This window comes from Otolemur garnettii, unplaced genomic scaffold, assembly GCF_000181295.1.
Source record: "Otolemur garnettii isolate 467f Iridium unplaced genomic scaffold, OtoGar3 scaffold00202, whole genome shotgun sequence".
In the NCBI taxonomy this organism is placed as follows: Eukaryota; Metazoa; Chordata; class Mammalia; order Primates; family Galagidae; genus Otolemur; species Otolemur garnettii.
Genome location: NW_003852597.1, coordinates 321153 through 344385, shown reverse-complemented (window position 1 = coordinate 344385; position 23233 = coordinate 321153). Strand labels below are relative to the sequence as shown.

General features: G+C 37.9%; 1 protein-coding gene and 2 pseudogenes across 1 annotated transcript in view; 1 reads left to right on the top strand and 2 right to left on the bottom strand.

Annotated features, from left to right (window-relative positions):
* Positions 1-3432, bottom strand: part of LOC105888136 — a 6985-nt pseudogene extending 3553 nt beyond the window's left edge.
* The window catches only part of ZSWIM5 (zinc finger SWIM-type containing 5), a 184305-nt gene that overhangs the window by 148380 nt on the left and 12692 nt on the right, over positions 1-23233 (bottom strand). The window lies entirely within an intron of this gene.
* On the top strand, positions 5233-6000 carry LOC100967046 (annotated as a pseudogene).

Below are 23233 nucleotides of genomic sequence, written 5' to 3'. Positions count from 1 at the left end.
AAAAAAAAAAAAAAGATAAGGACTAGAAACAAAAACCTTATAAAGAATGAATAAAGATAAACACATTCAGAAAAGAAATCAGATGATTACTGCAATGAAATGTTAAGCAATAATAATATTAGTAATGCAAAGAAAATAACATTCACATTGTCAAATAAGAGTATGACCATTATAGAATGCTTTGACTCTGAGGTTCAGTATAGAGTCATCAATTAACTTATTTTTTTTTCAAAGTCTCAAAAAAATAGACAATTAATATTTATAAATAAAAATAAAAGATAATTTCAAAAAACAGATCATGCCAAACCTTATAGACAATAGAAAAAGAGAAAATACTTCAAAATAATTCTGCTTAATCTAGATATGCCTGATATTAAAATTAGAAAAAATATATTATTATAGCAATTGTCTTTTCAAAAAGATCTCATGGACATAAAGATGAAGAATAGATAAGTCAAGAACAGTTTCTGGGGGAATCAGTTAGGCAACGCTGACAAGAGATGATAGTAGTTTGGCCAAGAGTGGTGGGAGCAGAGAGGATACATTTTAGACTGACTCAAGAGTTAATTAGAAAGTAGAACTATCAGGACTTAGTGATGGGTTAGATGTGATGAGTAAACAAAGTAGAGGAGTCAGTGATAATTTTCAGTTTTCTAGCTGAACAATTACTTGAACGTGATGTTACTTTCAAGATGGGGACTCTGGAGAAAGAGGACTTCAGTGGAAAAGATGGGTTCAATTTTGGACACATTGAGTTTGATGTGGCTAAAAAGATACATTAAGTGGATATACCCAGAAAGCAGTCAATTAGACAAAAGGTCAGGTATGGAGGGAACACACTGCAAAGGTGACTGAGAAAGGGCAATTAGGCAAATAACAGGCACCCAGATTGGAAAGGAAGAAGTAAAACTATTATCTCTACTCACGGATGACATAGTCTTATATATAGAAAGAAGTAAAACTATCATCTCCTTTCAAAATCAAATCCTAAGGAATCCACACAAAAGCTATTAGAGATAATAAATGAGTTCAGCAAGGTTACAAGGTTCAAAACACAAAATACTTCCAATGAACAATCCAAAAATGAAATAAGAAAACAATTAAGGTATAGAACCTTACTACTACCCTAGAAAGTTCCCTCGTGCCCTTACAAAGTCAATTCCCTCCCAAAGGCAACCACTGTTCTGATTTTTTTAACCATTGGTTAATTTTGCCTATTCTAATTTTTTTTCTTTTTTTTAAAAGACAAGTGTCTCAAGCTATTGCCCTGGGTAGAGTGCCATAGCATCATAGCTCGCATCAATGTCAAACTCTTGGGCTTAAGTGATCCTTTTGCCTCAGCTTCCCAAGTAGCTGGGATTACAAGCACCCGCCAAAACGCCTGGCTATTTTTTGGTTGTAGTTGTCATTGTTGTTTGGTAGGCTCAGGCTGGATTCAAACCCACCAGCTCTGGTGTTATGTGGCTGGCGCCTCAGCTGCTGTGCTACAGGCGCCAGGCCAATTCTGCTTATTCTAGAACTTCATGAAATGAAATCATACAATATGTACTCTCTCTCTCTCTCTTTTTCTTTTTGGAGACAGAGTCTTACTTTGTTGCCCTGGGTAGAGTGCTATGGCATCATAACTCATAGCAACCTCAAACTCCTGGGTTCAAGTGAAACTCTTGCCTCAGCCTCTCAAGTAGCTGGGATCACAGGTATCCACCACAATGCCCAATTATTTTTAGAAAGGGGGTCTCTTTCTTGCTGAGGGTGGTCTTAAACTCCTGAGCTCAAGAAATCTAACTGCCATGGCCTCCCAGAGTGCTAGGATTGCAGGCATGAGCTACTGCACCCAGCCTAATATGTCCTCTCTTAGTAAGACTTTTTTCACTCAGCATAGTATTTCTGAGATACATTCATGCTTGTATGTATCAGTAGTTTGTTCCTTCTTATTGCTAAATAGTGTAGTCCACTGAATGAATATAACAGTTTAGCTATTCTCTCCTGTTCATGTACAACTAGGCCTGTTTCCAGTTTGGGGCTATTATGACCAAAGCTACTATGAACATTCTTGTACTAGTTTTTTTTGTTGACATTGTTGAAATCTGTTTTCATTTAGCTTGAGTAAACACTTAGGAAAGAAATTTCTGGGTCACAGGATAAATGTATGTGTATACTTTTTCCCGAAGTGGTTATACCATGTTTTGTTTCAACAACGATGTATGTTTGAGACTTCTGATTGTTCTACATTCTTACCAACATTTGGCTAATTATAGCCATTATGGTGGAAAACAGTATTATTTTACTGTGGTTTTAATGTACACTTCCCTGATGACTAATGATGTTGAGTGCTTTCCCATGTGTTTATTAGCCATTTGTATATAATCTTTTATGAAGTGTTCATCTTTTATGTATATTTTATTGAGTTGTCTCTTTATTACTGAGTCATAAACATTCTTTAAATATCTTAAATATCAATCTTCTGGCCAGGCAGAGGGGTTCACACCTGTAATCTCAGCACTTTGAGAGGTCAAGAGTTTGAGACCAGTCTGGGCAACATATCAAGACCCCATTCCTATACACACACACAAAATTAGCTGAGCACAGCTAAAATTAGCTGAGCACAGCCTGTAGTCCTAGCTACTCAGAGAATGAGGCAGAAGGATGGCTTGAGCCCAGGAATCCAAAGTTACAGCATCACACTGAGTTATCATTGGGCCACTCCAGCAAGGGCAAGAGCTCAAACCAAAAACCAAAAACCAGAAAAAACCTTTGCCAACTATATGTTTGGCAAATATCATCCCTAGGCAATAATATTTATTGACTGAGCTACTTGCAGATTTAAAGTAATGTTACTGAACTCTTCTCTTTGGAACCAAAAAGAGGTTAGATTTAAATCCTAGCTCTGCATATAACCAGCTATGGGAATTTGAGCAAGGTATTTAACTGTTCTGGGCATTTTTTCTGCATGTGTAAAACAGAGATAATACTTACCTTGACAGGGTTGTTGTGAATATTTAGATAGTAGATTTTGACATGTCTGGCACATAAAAGATCCTCAATAGATGTTACCTCCATTCTTTTCTGATTTTAGTTCTATTATATGATAGTTGCCTTAAACAGCTGAACTGCAATTCTTAAGAGTGTAAAACCATAAAAATTTGAATTTTCACAATAATACAAATTGTAATAAAAGACACCATAAAGAAGATATCATAAAGGGTTTCTGGTAAGAGATTAATGTGTCTTTCTTTTATTCTAATTCAGTAACATATGAAAAATAAGGCTAAATCTAAAAGTAGTCAAATCAAATGAAATGCAACTGAAGGTGAAACTAGAAGGAAAACGTAAATGATTCATATTACATTGTGCTAAAAGACATCTCTTATAGCACACAGAAAAGTGAAATGACGTCCTACCGTAAATACAGTTGTACTGAATCCCACCCATACCAGAAGTAGTTGTATGTTGCTTCTTATAGAGATTCACATAAAAAATAAGTTTAACCCAATAGCATTGTTAGGGCAATAACTTCAGCATGTTAATAATACTTAAAGTAACTAAGTTATACTAGTAATTTACTATAAATAAGTTAGTGTAAGTAATAGTAATCACTGTAAGTAAGAGTTTTTTAATATAGCACGGAAATTGCTTTATTGCTTTCTATTCCAACATTTATTGATTGCTATAACAAATTTCATGTTCTGGACTCAAATTCTCTTAATTTAACTAGTCAAGTTACTTAACTATTTTAAATGTCATTTCTATCATATGTAAAATGAAGGTAATAATATGACCTATTTTATATCACTCCAATGAGGATTAAATAAGCTTATAAGGACCTACTTGGCCAGGCGCAATGGCTCACACCAGTAATCCTAGTACTCTGGGAGGCCAGGGCAAGAACAAGAGCAAGACTCCCTATCTACTAAAAATAGAAAAATTAATCAGGGATCCTGGCACACCTATAGTCCCAGCTACTCAGGAGGCTGAGGCAGAGGATGGCTTGAGTCCAGGAATTTGAGGTTGCAGTGAGCTGTGATGATGCCACTGCACTCTACCCAGGGCAAAAGAACAAGACTATCTCAAAACAAAACAAAACAAAACAAAAACTTCCTTAGCATAAAATACTTTTAGCATATAGTAAGCGCCGAGGAAATATTAGTTATTTATTATTGCTTTTGTTAAATTATGTTAGACAAGGTTCTTTTTAAAGTTTCTGTGACTAGTTTGGGCTTCATATTTCCTAATTTGGAGAGGTAATTGAGATATGATTATGGTTTATTTGTTAAACTGACTGGAAATCCCTGACAGAGATTATATACTTTCCAACCTTCATATCTCAGTTTAAATGTCATTTTCTTGGAGATCTTCTCTCCAAAGTAGTTTCTTCATTTAAATTTTAATATCTATGTAGTAAATATTGATAGATATGACTCAAATAAATGTTCTTTTGGGGTCCTCAGTACTTTTTCACAATGTAAGTTGTCCTGAGACCAAAATATTTGAGACTAATATGATGCATTGAAGAAAATATGTATTAGTTTTGAAAATAGGAACATTTCGGGTAAGTACCATAGCACAGTGGTTATGGTGCCAGCCACACACACACCAAGGGTGGCGGGTTTCAACCCAGCTCAGGCCAGCTAAACAACAATGACAACTGCAACAAAAAATACCCAGGCATTGCGGCAGGTGCCTGTAGTCCCAGCTACTTGGGAGGTTGAGGCAAGAGAATTGCTTAAGCCCAAGAGTTTGAGGTTGCTGGGAGCTGTGGTGCTCTGGCACTCTACCAAGGGTGACATAGTGAGACGCTGTCTCAAAAAGAAAAAAAAAAAGAAAATAGGAACATTTCACATTCTAGAAATAGACATCTGGCTTCACTTTTAAAAATTAGAAAATATGGCCAGGCACAGTAGCTCATTCCTATAATCCTACACTCTGGGAGGCCGAGGCAGGAAGATCTCTTGAAGCCATGAGTTGAAGACCAGCTTGAGCAAGAATGACACCCTGTCTCCATAAAAATTAGAAAAATTAGACAGGAATGGTGGCATGTGCCTGTAGTCCCAGCTACTCAGGAGGCTAAGGAAGAAGGATCACTTGCGGTCAGGAGTTTGAGGTTGCTGCGAGCTATGATGATGCCACTGCCCTCTAGCCCAGGGCACAGAGCAAGACCTATTTCAAAAAACAAAACAAAGTAGAAGTAAGGGTGAGGAGCGGCTGCAATACCCAGCAGAGGAGGCAGGCACCATGGCTGGTATCACCACCATCAAGGTAGTGAAGTGCAAGATCCAGGCTCTGCAGCAGCAGGCTGATGATGGAGAGGACAGAGCTGAGTGCTTTTGAGGGAAGTAGAGGGAGAAAAGTGGGCCTGGGAACACGCTGAGGCTGAGGTAGCCTCCTTGAACCATAGGATCCAGATGCTTGAAGAGGAGCTGGATCCTGCTTAAGAGTGATTGGCCACTGCCCTGCAAAAGCTGGAGGAAGCAGAAAAAGCTGTTGATGAGAGTGAGAGAGGCATGAATGTTACTGAAAACCAGGCCTTAAAAAAAGAAAAAAAAGCGAAAACCAGACCTTAAAAGATGAAGAAAAGATGGGACTCCAAGAAATCTAACTCAAAGAAGCTAAGCACTTTGCAGAAGAGGCAGATAGGAAGTATGAAGAGGTGGCTCCAAAGTTGGTGATAACTGAAGGTGACCTGGAAAGAACCAAGCTGGCAGAGTCCTGTTGCTGAGGGATGGATAAGATCAGACTAATGGACCAGAACCTGAAGTATCTGAGTGCTGCTGAAGAAAAGTATTTTCAAAAAGAAGAGAAATGAGAGGAAGAGATAAAGATTCTTACTAATAAACTCAAGGAGGCAAAGACTCATGCTGAGTTTGCTGAGAGATCAGCTGAGTAGCCAAGTTGGAAAAGACAATTCCTGACTTGGAAAATAAACTGAAATGTACTAAAGAAGAACACCTCTGTACACAAAGGATGCTGGACCAGACTCCGCTTGACTTGAATGAGATGTAGAGCACTCCAGTCCCACTCTGCTGTGGTTCTGCCTCTGACCCTACCTACACCTGAGGCCAGCCTGACCCAAGTTGAACTTTAAACTAAGGGTGGATCTTGAACTGGAAGGCTGCTTTCTCCATTCCCTTCTCCCTCAGTCTCCCACCAACTCCACCACTTTGTCTTTTTTGCCAAGCTGCCTCTGCCTATTCCCAGAGATTCCAGCTGGGCTAGAGTCTGAGGACCTATGGAACAGCATTTAAGGGAATGTAAGCATAATACAAAATGTCTTTAACAGGGTGTTGTAATGTACACATTTTGTAACTACCTTTGTTGTAACCACCATTTGTAAAACATTCCAAATACTTCCATAGCTCTAAAGCAACAATGTATTCCCTTTCTTACTTTTGGAAAGTGACTTTTCAGCTTAATGCATTTTGCCCTCTTCTTAGAGGAAAGAAAAAGGTATGGGCCTGCCTTACTGAGAATCAAACAGAGCCCCATAGGAAACCTCATTGCTCTGTACAAATACCAGACAAACCAGAAAGGTGGTCCCAGGAGGAGTTAGTTAGCAAAAAAACAAAAAACAAACCCCAAAATATACTTTTTAGGTTTTTGGCCTTAAGGTATCTTCGGACAACTTTATCTTTTATTTTCTTCATTAGAAGTGACCAAATTAAGATGGTAGGACCTCTGAGACCATTTTTTTTGGTCCTATCTTTATCCCCTTTTCAACCACTTCTCAACTACTCACAAAATGGATCATGAGCCCCTTACATTGAGTAGACCACATAATTGCTCTCCTGCCTCTTTAAAAGAAAGAAAATTATGTATTTGCCACTGATTTAGACATATGAAACTCATCTCATTACTCTTTGCTGGGTCTGAAGCTGCTATCTATAAAAGTGCCACCTCATTGTTTTGCATCAGTCTATGCTGGAGAAATCTTGATTGACTTACGTACAAGACTCTGAAAATTTTATATTATTTTGAAATTTTGCTTCTTTGGGTTTAGGGCACCTGGCCATCCCATCTGGCTTTGAGAGTGATCCATGGTCTGTGGGCTGGCACTGTATTCAGAGTACTGATTTCTGAAAGTTTCCTTCCCTGCTCAATCCCCACTTTGGGGGTAGGTTTCTGTGAGGTCTGTTAGGTGTCCATTCTGCAGCTTCTTGGCTTAAAATGTACTCTCCTTTGGTGTGGTCTCTTTGAGGGCAGATTAGGACAAAGGGAAAACTAATAATGCAACTGTTTTGATCCTAAATATTGACAAGTATCTTTTTGAAATAAAGAATCAATCCCTCAAAAAAAAAAAAAAAACGAAACAAAACAAAAATATCAGAAAATTTGGCAACATTGGGCCGAAATTTCCATACAGCATAAATTCTGCTGGAGCAGAGGGAAGACTATCTAGGTACAATAGCAAATATGATTCGCAATTTATAGTTTACCACAGTCTTTACCTAGATAGCCTCTCCTCTGCTCCTTACCTGCCTGGCTTTCCATAAACAACTGCATTTGTGCTAATCACTTTACAGGATAAAGTTCAAACTCCTTAGAAAATTATACAAAACTCTTGATAATCTAGTTCAAGCTAACTTTCCACTGTCAACACTCATCTCTTGTGCTCTCCCTCACATACATGCTCATCGTTGTCATGCTTTTTTACGCACTCTTTCACACTTCTAATCTGTGCATAGTTCCTTCTGCTTGGAATGTCCTCTCCACATTTGTTTTCCCAACTATCCAAGTATCTGAAGAACTCTACTCCTCCTTTGAAACTCAACCATACCAGAAGGTGAGAAAACATATAATCCCATATAGATGAGATAAACATTTAGCACAGAGGCTGGTGTATAGTAAGTTCTCATTAAATGTCTTTGCAACAACTTTAAGAAGTGGGACTCATTACCCCATAAAAGAAACAGGAAATTGTTGCTTAAAGACAACAGTGACTTAATGAAGACCAAGGAGCTAGTAAGTGACACAGTTGGAACATGAATCATAATCTCCCTAATTCTTTCACATTGTTATCACCAAGCTATACTGTCTCTTCCTATTCCAATTCAAATGACACAGAACTAACTGCAAGATTCCTAATACATTTCACTACATCACTTTTCTATTCAGGTACACCTCTAGTAATTTGCCAATCCAAACTACTCTACCTTTATATTCCTAATTGCTTTTCATAGTTCAGCACACAGTACAAGCTTAATATAGAATCTCAACTAATTCATATTATTAAATGAACAAATAAACCAATGAGAAAACTTCTATTGTACTAATAATCTGTATTAGATGATAGGCTCTGAATACTTTCTTTAGCATTTCCCATTTCACCTATCTTAATGCACAGTATGCAACTGAAAAAAAAAAACACTTATTAAAACCTATAATATATATATATATACATACATCACCCTGCTTTTTAAAGAATCTCACCACAGGTAATAACATTACACCACCAGGCTGGTGAAATACCAAAATTCAGCAACATGTGTGTGTGTGAGAGAGAGATGTACACGTATAATATCATTATGTATATTTCTCTATATCTATAGGCTGAGAAAGCTACTTGAAATCTGGAAGAATGTCCAAATGACTTTTTTTTCTCTGAACTTTCAGATATTGTTGTAATTTATAAATAAGTATATATAATTTTTGAAAAACAATAAAGCAATTTTAAGAAATGATTCTTTAGGGCCAGATGCAGTAGCTAACATCTGTAATCCTAGCACTTAGGGAGGCCAAGGCAGGAGGTTCACTTGAGGCCAGCAGTTTGAAACCAGCCTGGACAACATACTGAGACCTCTGTCTCTAAGAAAAAAAAAAAGATTCTTTGAATCCTCAACAGTAGTAGGATTAATCATATTCCCTCCAACCTTACTCAATCACATTGATGAAATAAATTAAAAAATCCTAAGAATAGATAACTACATAAATTAAAAGTCAGTTTTAGGCCTGATAAGATGGCTCACACCGGTAATCCTAGCACTCTGGGAGGCTAAAGCAAGAGCATCCCTGGAGCTCAGGAGGTTAAGACCAGCCTGAGAAGGCTGGGCACTGTGTCTCATGCCTGTACTCCTAGCACTCTGGGAGGCTGAGGCAGGTGGATTGCCCTGAGCTAACAGCCTGAGCAAGACTGAGACCCTGTCTCTAAAAACAGCTGAGTGTTGTGGCGGGTGCTTGTAGTCCCAACTACTTGGTAAGCTGAGGCAAGAGAATTGCTTGGGCCCAAGAACTGGAGGTTACGGTGAGCTATGATGCCACAGAACTCTACTGAGGGTTACTAAGTGAGAATGTGTCTCAAAAAACCAACCAAACAAACAAAAAACCAGCCTGAGCAAGAGATCCCGCCTCTACTAAAAATAGAAAAAATTAGTATGTTTGGGCCTGTACTCCCACATATGTGGGAGACTAAGGCAGGAAGATGGCTTGCACCCAGGAGTCTGAAGTTACTGTGAGCTAGGCTGATACCACAGCACTTTAGCCTGGGCAACAGAGTGACTCTGTCTCAAAAAAAAAAAAAAAAAAGGGAAAGAAAAAGAAAAATACATTTAACAGAGTAGAATCAAGAAATTTCAACATGAGGATTTACTCACACAATTAACTGTCAAATTAATTTTGAAAAATTCTGCCACTGCAACTACTCTGTATTGGCTTCCAGCACAGTCTTTGTTCTCTGAGTACATTTTCAATTCCCTAAAATCAGCTTAAAAAATTAATAAAAATGCCAAATATACTTGTCTGTTATCATTTTAACAAGCCATAATGCTATACCATAGAAACTAAGATTCAAAAATTAATTTTGTATTAAAAAAATAGTGTATGGTTATAAGGTTGGCAAATTAACTGACTCATCTGCAATGGCAGGTATCTGACAAAGATTAATTTAGGACAGATACTGTCTCTGAAACCAAAGTCCTGAACAGTTTCACAGCCTAACAATCACATGAAAGACTCCTGCTGCAGCTCTGCTATTACATTTCTTTCAGAAATAGTTCAGCCTATTTTCATAAGATTGGAAGCCATATTATTATATTCCATAAGAACTACAACAAAAGTACAAAAATAATTATAAAGAAATAAAGCTTGACAAAAAGGACTTTGTGAAAATGAACATTAACCAATACTATCAAACAAAATGCTGAGAGAATACCAGATGGAGCATTATATCACTGTGACCAATTTTTACTAGTTACAAATAACTCAGCAAATACACTTTAAAAGAAATCTAACCAACTGATCAGCAAGTTATTTTAACAAAAAAATTTTTTTGGGGGGGGACAGAGCCTCAAGCTGTCCCCCTGGGTAGAGTGCCGTGGCATCACAGTTCACAGCAACCTCCAACTCCTGGGCTCAAGCAAGTCTACTGTCTCAGCCTCCCAAGTAGCTGGGACCACAGGTGCCCGCCACAACGCCCGGCTATTTTTTGGCTGCAGCCGTCATTGTTTGGCGGGCCCGGGCTTTGAACTCGCCACCTTAGGTGTATGTGGCTGGCGTCCTAGCCGCTTGAGCCACAGGTGCCGAGCCTTAACAAAATTTTTATGTAATTATTTGCAAGTATAATCATTTCTATGGTACAAAAAAAGTAAAAAAAAAAAAAAACCCTGATATTTAAATGAGGCTATTCAATTAACAGGTCATCTTTATTCACTTAGCAACTGTTTTAAAGAATCAAAATTTCATAATATGAATTTTTCAGCCTAAAAATTCTTTCTAGGTCTAGGATCTTCTCAAATCCACAATGTCAAAAATGCACGGGAAAATCTATTACTATTAAAGAATACATACAGATCGGACCTCAGATGCAATGCTCAAAAATAAGGAAAGATGATCCATTCAGTGCTAGAACCAAATGCAAATCACGTTATGAAAATGAACAAATAGGATTCTGGTTAGGGGCTGCCCTATACTTTGTTTTGACTATATTTGTTGAGCAAATATTAATAGTTGTTCTTGTCTCTCAAAAAAGTTAACTTGAGGGCCTGGCATGGAGGCTCATGCCTATAATCCCAGCATTCTGGAAGGCCAACGTGGGAAGATCTCTTGAGCTCAGAAGTTCGAGACCAGCCTGAGCAAGAGCGCATCACCATCTCTACTAAAAATAGAAAAAAGTTAACCAGACTTTGTGGTGGGCACCTGTACTCCCAGCTACTCAGGAGGCTGAGACAGGAGGATTGCTTGATCCCACCAGTTTGAGGTTGCTGTGAGGTAGGCTGACACCACAGCACTGTAGCCTAGACAACAGAGTTGAGACTATGTCTCCAAAAAAAAAAAAAAAGTTAACTTGCCAAAAAAAAGAAGATAAAACAGCTCAATCAATAACAAACAGTAAATCACTGGTTAAAGGCTAAAGAACATAGTGTCATACATACTTGTATAGTAGCACAAATATATTCTCTGAACTGAAAAAATTGCTAATTTGTGTGTGTGTGTGTGTATTTGGAGGGGAGGCTGGACATGGTGGCTCATACCTATAATCCTAGCACTCTGAGAGGCCGAGGTAGGTGGATCACTTGAACTCAGGAGTTTGAGACCAACCTCAGAAAGAGCAAGACCTTATCTTGTGCACCTATAGTCCCAGCTACTTGGGAAGCTGACACAAGAGGATTGCTTGAACCCCAGGAGTCTGAGGTTGCCATGAGCTATGATGGTGCCACAGCACTCTACCTGGGGTGACAGAGTGAGACTCTGTCTCAAAAAAAATGTTACGTATTTTTTAAGAGACATGGTCTACCCTATGATTTTAGTGGTGGGATCATAGCTCACTGCAGTCTCAAACTCCTGAGTTCAAGTAAATCCTCCCTTCTTAAGCCTTCTGAGTAGCTGGGACTATGGATGGATGCCACCACACCTGTTTTTCTTTCTTTCTTTCTTTCTTTTTGGGGGGTTGCTATGTTGACTGGGCTCATCCAGAACACCAGGCCTCAAATGATCCTCCCACCTCAGTGTCCCAAAGCGCTGGGACTACAGACATGAGCCATTGCACCTGGACTGATTTATATATTTTTGAATTCTTTTATTTTGCAACATGATAATTAATGGCTGTTGTGACAGTTCTACAGAAAATTAAGCTACCCAAGACGTTAGACAAGACACTACTAACATCAACACAGAACTTTAGCAAGTACTTCAGATACGTTATCTTCTTCAGCTGAACTCTCTGGGGAAAATTATCCTCCCACTAAAGGAGCTATTAATACAAAGATTGCTACACACCTTTTTATCCCACAGGATGTTTTTGTAATCTTACCAGGACCTCTAGGATCACAGAGTTTAGAGTTAAGCAAATGAACCACGGATTTAGCTTATAACCACCATGCAAATCTTTTTTTTTTCTTTTTTCAAATCTTTCTTAAAATGAGTTTTATAAACCACTCTTCAATAAAACATACAAATATTGTGCCTCTTTTCTTCCTTTGTTAAAACTTACTGTTTTTTAACAAATTCTAAAACATAAGGTAAACTGAGAATATCTAAATTGCTAAGGAGTAGATCATAAAACCAAATAAAGATAGGGTGAATAAAATCAATAATATATTCCCCATTTAAGAAGTCACCTGTTTGGTTTTTCTATCTATTACAAAAGGAATAATTTCTTTTTGCTAAAAAATTATTAACCATCTCCAATTTAAACCATTTGTACTACTAGAGAAAATGCTAATTTTACAGAATACATATTAGGTTCATAATACATGAACTGAAAATACTGAGCTCAACAATAGAGTTATTGGTACTGCACAAACTAGACAGTTAAAAAAAAAGTCTATACGTTTGAAGATGTGATACAACATAGAAAGCAAGATTGGATGCTATTAAGGCAATAAAGAATGGTCACACACTATATACAAAACTTACGTCTGAATTTGCTTATTTATAGACATAGGATGTAGGATTTATAAACATAGATATAGGAAAGGAAACTATCTCAGCATATGATTTTTTCATTTAACTGACTTATTTTTTTTCCCTTCTCAATCACTCTTCAGGAATTAAGTTGTTCATTTATTTTTTACTATGCATAATTGAAAACTGATTAAGATCTTGACTTTTTTAGTTCTAATCTCAGGTGTCTCACATAACTAGCGATATTAACTTGAACTAATTTCTTATTGAGGCCTCATTTCTTCATCTGTAAAACTGGGACAATAACAGTACCCACCTCAAAAGAGTAAGGATTGAATAAATTAAAACATGTACCGGCAAAGTGTCTGGCACAGGGTAAATGCTCATTGTGTTTTAGCTTTTAATATCATTGTTATTGCTATTGTTCTGCAAATAAAAGTCAAATTATATCAAATGTCAATATTTACAAAGATTTAAAAATTAGAAGACTATAAGTATATACAACCAAGAAAGACACAATTCTTAAAATATCCTCAGAACTTTAGCCTATAATTTAAATAATAACCAACTATCATATGAAATAAAATTAGATGAGTTGTATATGTTTGTACTGTTGGTAACTTAACCTTTAAAATGAACATGTATAAAGTAATACACTCAAAAGTGGTCCTTATTCAAATAACTTGAGATGAGAAATCTAAGCTAAGAAAAGTATATTCTCTTAAACAATTCAAAGTAAACAGATAATGGGAGGGCCACTCAGTATTAATTAAAGTTCATTAAGGACTGAATATCACATTTATTTCTTTTTATTTTGAAAAAAACTTGTAGAAAATTTGCAAATACAGTTCAAATACTTTTTAAGAGCCATTGGAGAGTATGTTATCAATATGTTGCCATCACCCAAGAATATTTTTTGTGTATTTCCTTCAAATAAGAATATTCTCCTATATAACTATAAAAACATCAAAATCAGAAATCAACACCAAAATATTATTATACATGTATCATATAATCCACACACCTCATTCTAGTTCTGTCAATTATCTTTGATCAAAAATGTCCCAATAAGGATCTAGTCCAAAGTCATGTACTTTAAGTTTTTTTAGTCTCCTTCATTCTAGAATCAGCTGTTATCTTTCCCTGACTTTTATGACTTTGACACTTTTGAAGACTATGTCTTCCCAGTAGTGTCTATTATTTTATCACAACTAGATTTAGGTTATACATCTTTGACAGAAATATGTATATATAAGTGTTATCTTGTTCTTACTGTGTCCTATCAAGTATAGGGAAAATTTCAATTTTTCTCATCACTGGTTGAGGTTAACTTTGCTCATGTGATAATAGTAGTATCTGCCAGCCTTTCCCATTACAAAGGTTCTCCTTTTTTCCCCTTATGGGAAGATATATTGACATTATACAAATATACTCATGAATCTTTCAACTTGATCTTTTTAAAATGTATAACATATGACCTCTTGGGTTTCTATTTCACTCAACGGGTTAGTTACTTCCATTACTATCTTTATTTTCATGCTCAATTCATCCTATATTGGGCCAGCAGGAATCCCTTCAAGCTGCTTTTTCTGTCCTGTTTGACATGCTGCCACCATTCTTTGAGAAATCTTTGCTTTATAACACAAGAACATGTTTAAGGCTTACTTAGTACTTTCTCTGCCCCAACCCTAAGTTCAGTAATTTCTCCAAGGAGCCTAAGTTTCTTTTAGTGGACAAAAGTACTTGGAAACCAAGATCTGGGAATTAGATGTGTTGAATGTTATCAGGGTGATGCTGTTCTCAGACCCTTTCAATGAACAGAATACCATATGTATTTTTTCAACACATACTAAATACCAGGAGTTCACATAGGTATCTCCAATTACAATCCAATACCACTAAATTCATTCTAGTTTTCTCCCTGTTTTGGTTCCCTTCTCTGACAGTGAAAAACTTGGCTCCTGTTTTTCTTAATTGATTAGTCAATCACCACCTATCTACTATCATTACCTATACATAATCAATTTTCCACTGCCAGTGCAGCCCCCCCCCCATAAGGATACTCTCCTCACTTGGCCCAGCCTCAGAGAACCTGCAAGCATTGCTGACGTCCCCTGACACACCCTCCTCACTCCATGCATTTGTGCCCCCATCGCTCTTATATAAAAATAATCCTCTATCCTTTCAGATTCTGACATCTCAAGTTGTACCCTCCTTTCATGAGGACATTGTCCTCACCTACTTGAACTCTGGCACCCTATCCTAGGCCACTGCTCCCGCTGGGCTACAATATCCCCTTTCAGGACGCTGCCACTCCACCCTCCTTCCCTGTCTTACTTCCTCTTCTCTCTTGCTTCTCCTAGGTTTGGCCTGAATTTTCAGGAAGAGAAGACAGACAAGAGAAAAAGGAATAATTAAGGTTCAGGGTAGAAAAAAGAGGAAAGAGAAGAGCAAGTATTTTATGATGGCTTACAATTAGCTATTTAGCTACACAATGATTCCTGTTTCTAAAAACTAGGCAGTAAGTAAGGAACAAATAGTATAGAAGACAATAAGAAAAAAGAACATGATACGGAAAAAAATTATTTTCCTAAATGTATTGAATCCTTGTTCTTATATTATGCTGCCAATTATTAAGAGCTGTCATCAACTATAACAAGGCTATGAACTATGGCCAATTCTTTTTTTGCATCTTGTACTGAAAAAAAAAACACATAAAACATACAGTCTATAGACTACACAAAGTGGCAACAGCAGTAGAGCAATTCCTTATGACCTCTACAACCAAAACTATAAAATCAATAATGGTTAAGGATAAAGAGGGATATGCAAAATATACCTTTAGTAGCAAAATATGTCACAGTTCTGAATCTTATTAAATGAGAAGTGGGAGCCAGAGGATATTCTCCCTGCCCTTCTGTTAAGATAAATCAAGGAGATTGAGCAATCAGTTGCTGTTTGATATCAAATTAATACTTCAATAATATATCAAAGAAACATTAATAAAGCATATTCAATAATGCTATAAGTGATCTTTAAAACCTGCAAAATATATATGATTTTAAGGTCATATAATGTACTACCTTAGCAATAGATGGTATTTATGAAATAGAACAGATAATACAAAGAAAAGTAACATCAAGGAATAAATGACACTTAGCAAATACATTATCACTGGGGTATCTTTTGGTACTCTCCTGCCCAATGTTCACAGTAAATGAACACGTTCAATGGCCAAGGACTAAGAAAGGTCATGGTAACTAGGCTCAGGCTTCCTGGCAAGGACAGTCACTCCCCACTCCCAGGTAAGCCACCTAGACTAGCAGAGATTCTGGCCAAGAATTTATAAGGGAGACTGGAGGAGGGAGACAGTATTAGTTGTATTCCAGAGACCAGCTATAGTGGCAGTTTGTAACTCACCTAATAATCTTACTCTTGTTAAGTTTCCCCGGAAAAAGAAACCAAACAGAATCCTGAAGTTGTTATTCTCATACAGGGTGAATTTAATATATGAAATGAATTCAAGAGTCAAGGGAATGCATTACCCATATCTTTCCTTCAGGACCAAGGCATTCATTCCTTTAACTGCCATGGCACTTACAGCTATGTCCACCTCTACAAACTGTCCTCAACCAAAGTATCACAGATTGAATTCTCTGAAAGCAAACACCAAAACAGAATTTGAAATGCAAGATACTTAACTAGGTTTCAACACCTGTGCAGGAAAGGCAGCAGAAGCAGGACTGAGAAGAGAAAGAAGTCAAACTGCAAAGCACGCCTAACGAAAGCTCAGCCACTTAGGTATAGCTGGCTATCTGGAACAGGTACTCACAGAGTTCCACAGTGGGCTTGAAATAGCTAGACCTTTATATTCCAACCTTGCTCAGTCATTTGCAAGCTCCCCACCCACCAGAACAGTGATTTCCAACCAGTGTGCCATGGCACACTGGTGTGCCCTGAGAAGATCTAAGGTGTACCAAGAAAAATTTTAAAGATCATTAATAAAATTATTTTCTAAAGAACTTCAAAGCACAGTATTTGTTTTTTTAACTCCTTTTTTTTTTTTGGATGAACATAATTTAAGTGTGTCATGGAAGTTTAACTACAGGTTTTAATGTGCTATGAGATAAAAACGGTTGAAAAACACTGCCCTAGAAAAATATGACCTCAAATAAAGCAGATCTCTGCAGCAGAGACAGACTCTGAACTAGCTGATAGTTTAAAGCTGTTTGATGAAGGTACTTCCTACAACTGGGCAGCAAGGAGTTCCTTGAAGAGAAACTGTGTAATTCATCTTTATCTCTATCACATAAAGAAAAGCACCCCACCCAAGGTTATGCCCCCTGATCCTCAGTTTAGCCACATCCACTTCCAGACAACTCTAAAGTGCCACCCCAGTACCAAAGCTCTCCATAAGACTGAATGAGCTGGGCCTCGTGGTTCATGCCTGTAATCCAAGCCCTTTGGGAGGCCAAAGCAGGAGGATCCTTTGAGACACTGAGACACCAGCTTGGGCAACAACATAAGACCACTGTCCTTACGAAAATACTTTTTAAAAGTAAAAATAAATAAAAAAAATATACAGGCCTTATGGCATGTGCATGCACATGTAATCCTAACTACATGTTGGGCTGAGACAGGGGGATCGCTTGAGCTCAGTTCAAGGTTGCAGTGAGCTGTGATCATGCTGCTATGCTCCACCCTATCCAACAGAGGGAGAGTCTGTCTTAAAAAAAAAAAAAAAAGGCTGGGTGAGGTGCCTCACACCTATAATCCTAGCACTCTGGGAGGCAAAGGCAGGTAGATCCCTTGAGCTCAGGAGTTCAAGACTAGCCTGAGCAAGAGCGAGATCCTGTCTACTAAAAATAGAAAAATTAGTTGGGCATAACAGGTTCCCTGTAGTTGCAGCTACTAGGGAGGCTGAAGCAGGAGGATCACTTGAACACAGGAGTTGAGGTTACTGTGAACTAGGCTGATGCCACAACACTCCCCTATAAACTTTCTGCAAGCAAATTTGTATCTCAGAGTCTATTTCCCAGAGAAGGCAACCTAAAAAGCCCAATTCCATGGGAAGATTCAATAAAGAAGCTATGACCTACTCTACTCAGTAGCCTCATAGGACATTATTTTATTTCAGCTAGTGAAAGTCATTAAAATTCAGCTGTCTATGACATAATGTCAAGCCATCATTCTGTTGAGACAAAAACAACTTATATAGCAGCATTTGGATAAGTATCAGAACAGGATGAATACATGTTAGAGATGCCAAAACTGAAACATTTCCCAAATAGGAAATAGCAAAGCTGTATTAACCTTTTAAAAACTAAACTATTCCATTCATAACCTGAAAATTGGTAGATAAAAAAGGTTAATGAATCACATTCATCAATATTATATACATCAAGTCTCAAAGGCAATAAAGGAGTCGCAAAATTTAATCAAATAAAGGAGATTCTTCTACATCAGCAGTTCTCAACCTGTGGGTCATGACCCACAGGAACTGTATTAAAGGGTTGCAGCGTTAGAAAGGTTGAGAACCACTGTTCTATATAAATCAGTATTTCCTAAACTTATTTGGGATATGCACTCCTTCGAGCACCAAATAAATGTATAAATTGTCTTCCTGGAAAAATATCCATTTCCATTTGTAAAATCTGAAAATAATTTCAAGAGTTCATGGATCCTTTAGCCATCTATAGATGTGAGGTTAATAACCCCTGGCCTAAATTAGATTTATAAAGTTGAGATGACATCTATCTCTCTAACCCATGCTAATTTAAAAGGCAAAAGTGCAGCTGAATAAACATATCATCTTTAATTTATTTTTATTACATTATTACACAATAAATACTTGAATAGGTTCTTACAGTAAAACAATTCAAACAATACATATTAAACTAAATTCCTTCTTGGCCAACACACATTTCCATTTTTTTTTGTAGGGATTATCAGTTTGACATAAATCCTTTCGGACTTTTTCAAAAATAAATGCAGCTATTAAAATGTACAGAATTGGCCAGGCACTGTGGCTCATGCCTGTAATTCCAGCACTCTAGGAGGCCCAGGTGGGAGGATCATTTGAGCTCAGGAGTTCAAGACCAGTCTGAGCAAGAGCAAGACCCCTATGACTACTAAAAATAGACAAACTAGCCAGGCGTTTGGCGGGCACCTGTAGTCCCACTTACTAGAGAGGCTGAGGCAAGACAATCGCCTGAGTCCAAGAGATTGAGGTTGCTCTGAGCTGTGATCCCACAACATGCTCTACTCAAGGTGACAGAGACTCTGTACATACACACATAAAACACAATGTACAGAATTATTCTGAATAAACTATGTTAAGGACTAGCATTTAAAAATAAAGGAGGTTGGACATGGTGGCTCACACCTATAATCCTAGCACTTTGAGAGGCCAAGGTGGAAGATGGTTTGAACCCAGGAGTTCCAGGCTGCAATGAAGTCTGATGAGGCTACCATACTCCATCCTGGGCAACAGAATAAGACTCTTGTCTCAAAAAATAAATAAACAAACAAACAACAGGTAAAAACAAAGCATAGGTAATAGCAATTTTTACTACTATCTGTAAATTAAGTTGCTGAGCTTAGTGATTTTGTCACATTAACTCTTTCAGGAATCCAGTCTACTCAATTAAATCAACTTGACCCACAAGTTCCTAATCTGGTTTGGAAAAAGCTAGGGTATAAATTCATCAATAAATCAATTCAATCAACATCTACTAACTGAGCCCATTATATGTTAAGTCACTGTGCAGCAATGGTTTGCTAACATTGAAACCTGGGGAGCTGTCAAAAATACAGCTTCTTGAGCCCCACTCCAAACGTAGTTAACTAGCATTTCCAAAGATGGAGCCTCAGGATCTGTATATGTACCAAAGCTTCTCAAGTGACTATGAAAAGCAGTCAGGGCTAGAAATCATGAAGTCATACAAAAGAATAAGACAGTGGTCTAAATTTACTTCAACAGAGACCTCTTCAAAGTCCATGATGAATCCTACTAGGTATCTGCTGAATACTACTTAATAGAATACAATCCTTGTCCTAGGAGAGCTTGTAGACTGGAAGAGAGAATAAGACGTGTAATAGACTATAGCACAAGCTACAACTGCAAAGTGCTTCTATCCCCTCCACTAAAATGCTCCATGAAAGCAGGAACTTTGTTTTGTTGACCTCTGTATCTTCAGTGGTTAGACCAGGGTCTGGTACATAAGTACTCAAATAAACAAATGTTGGATAATGCATCAAAATAAAGTGGAAGGAAATTTTAATTTCAATGAAATGGCATTTTTAAGAATAGATGTATAGAATTTTAAGAGGCAAGGGAGGGGGAAAAAGAACAAATATTCACAGTACCCCTACAAGATGTAAGAAATTCTAAGCTGCTTTCTCATGTAACTGCCATATCAACATTTTGACATAGTACTATGTCCCCATTTTATGGATAAGGAAACTGAGGCACAGAGAAGTTAAGTAACTTGTCCAAGGTTACATATCTAGAAAGTGGTGGTGGTGGTGGGGATTTGAATTGAGATCTCCAAACATAATGCTTAAGAATTCAGACCTCATTTCCTATGAAACAGATTGTCTTTGAAGATTTTCCTTTTCTATTTTGGAATATTTGCTTTTCCTTCTTTTTTTTTTTTAGAGACAGAGTCTTACTTTATCGCCCTCAGTAGAGTGTTATGACATCACAGTAACCTCCAACTCCTGGGTTTAGGAGATTCTCTTGCCTCCCAAGTAGCTAGGACTATAGGCACCTGCCACAACGCCCGCTATTTTTTTGCACTTTGGCCAGGGCCAGGTTTGAACCTGCCACCCTCAGTATATGGGGTCGGTGCCCTATCCACTAAGCCATAGGCACTGCCTGGAATATTTGCTTTTCTAACAATTGTTTTATTGCGATATAATTCACATATAATAGAACTCATTCTTTCAAAGTATACATTTCTGTGGTATTTAGTATATCCACAGATTTGTGCAACCTCTGCCATTACCTAAGTTTAGAATATTTTCATCAGCCCAAAAGAAAATCCCATACCGATGAGTAATCACCCCCTCTACCCCCAGCCCCTATAAACCGCTAATCTACTTTCTGTCTACAGCATTTATTTATGTAACATGTGACCTTTTTCAACTTTTTTTTATTGTGGTAAAATATACATAAGATTTACTATTTTTATGTATACAGTTCCGTGGCTTTAAGAACATTCACGTTGTGGCTTTAAGTATATTCACATTGTTAAGAAAAAATTAGCCAAGTGTGGGGATGCCTACCCTAGAGATAGGTATTATCTAGAGATGAGTATTACCACTACCTATCTCTAGAACTTTTTCATTATTCCATATTAAAACACTGGACCCATTAAATAGTAACTCTCCATGCTTCTCTCCCCTCAGTCCCTGATAACCTACTTCTGTCTCTATGAATTTGCCTCTTCTAGATACCTCATTTAAGTAGAATCATATATTATTTGTCCTTTTGTGCCTGTTTCACTTAGCATAATGCCTTCAATGCTCATCCATATTGTAGCACATATCAGGATTTCATTTCCTTTTAAGGTAAAATAAAGTTCAATTGAATATATATACCACATTTTTTTTTTTTTTTGAGACGGAGCCTCAAGCTATCCCCCTGGGTAGAGTGCCATGGCGTCATGCTCACAGCAACCTCCAACTCCTAGGCTCTAGCGAGTCTCCTGCCTCGGCCTCCCAAGTAGCTGGGACCACAGGCGCCCGCCACAACGCCTGGCCATTTTTTGGTTGCAGCCATCATTGTTGTTTGGCAGGCCCGGGCTGGGGATTCGAACCCGCCACCTTAGGTGTATGTGGCTGGCGCCCTAGCCGCTTGAGCCACAGGCCCCGAGCCTATACCACATTTTTTAACTCGTCACCCTGGCTACAGTGCCATGGAGTCATACCTCACCACAATCTCAAACTCTTAGGTTCAAGCAATCCTCTTGCCTCAGCCTCCCAAGTAGCTGCAATGACAAGGCACCTGCTACAACACCCGGCTAATTTTTCTAGTTTTAGTAGAGACAGGGTCTTGCTTTTGCTCAGGCTGGTCTTGAACTGCTGAGCTCAAGCAATCCACCCACCTCAGTCTCCCAAAATGCCAGGTTTACAGGAGTAAGCCACCGCCCCCAGCCCCAGCTAATTTTTTTTGTTTTTAGTAGAGGCTGATCTTGAACTCCTGAGCTCAAGCAATTTACTTGCCTCAGCCTCCCAAAGTGCTAGGACTGTAGGCATGACCCACTGTGCCCCACTTATACCACATTTTTTGTAAGAGATAGGGTCTTACTCTGTCATCTAGACTACAGTGCAGTGCTGTAATCACAGCTCACTGTAGCCTCCAACTCCTGGGCTCAGGTGATCCTCTTGCCTCAGCCTTCTGAGTAGCTAGGACTACAAGTAGGCATCACCACATTTGGCTAATTTTTTCTTATTTTTTGTAGAGATGTGATCTGGCTAGGTTGCCCATGCTAGTCTCAAACTCCTAGCCTCAAGTGATCCTCCTCCCACTTCAACTTCCCCAGATGCTGTGATTACAGGCATAAGTCATTACATTTTTCAAAATCCATTCATCTGTCAATGGATACTTGGGTTGCTTCCATATATGGCTATTGTGAATAATACTGTTATAAACATGGGTATATAAATATCTGTTCAAGTCCTCATTTTCAATTCTTTTGGTTACATGCCAGAAGTAGAACTGCTGGATCATATGGTAATTATATGTTTGATTTTTTGAGGAACTGCCATACTGTCTTCTACAGCAGCAACACCATTTTGTACTCTTTAAGGGTTCCAATTCATTCACATCCTTGACAAAATTTATTTTGTGGTTTGTTTTTCTTTAATATCTATCATAATGAGTGTGAAATGGTATTTCACTGTTGTTGTGATTCCCATTTCCCTAATGATGGGTGATATGGAGCATCTTGTGCTTATTGGCCACTTATACACACTCTTCGGAGAAATGTTTATTCAAGTCATTTGCCATTTTTGAATCAGGTTGTTTTAGTTGTTGAATTGTAGGAATTCTTTATATATTCTGGATATTAATCCCTTGTTGGTTTTGAATGGCTAGCAGATGTCAATTTGGAATATCTGGCAGGTAAATATACATACTAATCTTGAATTCTACAGGAAAAACAAAAGATGCAGATGTAACTGTCATATTATTTGCATGATGACATTTATAAAGTACTTTTGCATTTACTACCTTAGTTAGACTCTCACAAAAATCTTGACACTTTTATAGATGAAAAACCCAAGGCAGATCTCCTTACTCCAAATCCCAACATTAAGACTATTTGGAGGGGCGGCGCCTGTGGCTCAAAGGAGTAGGGCGCCGGCCCCATATGCCAGAGGTAGTGGGTTCAAACCC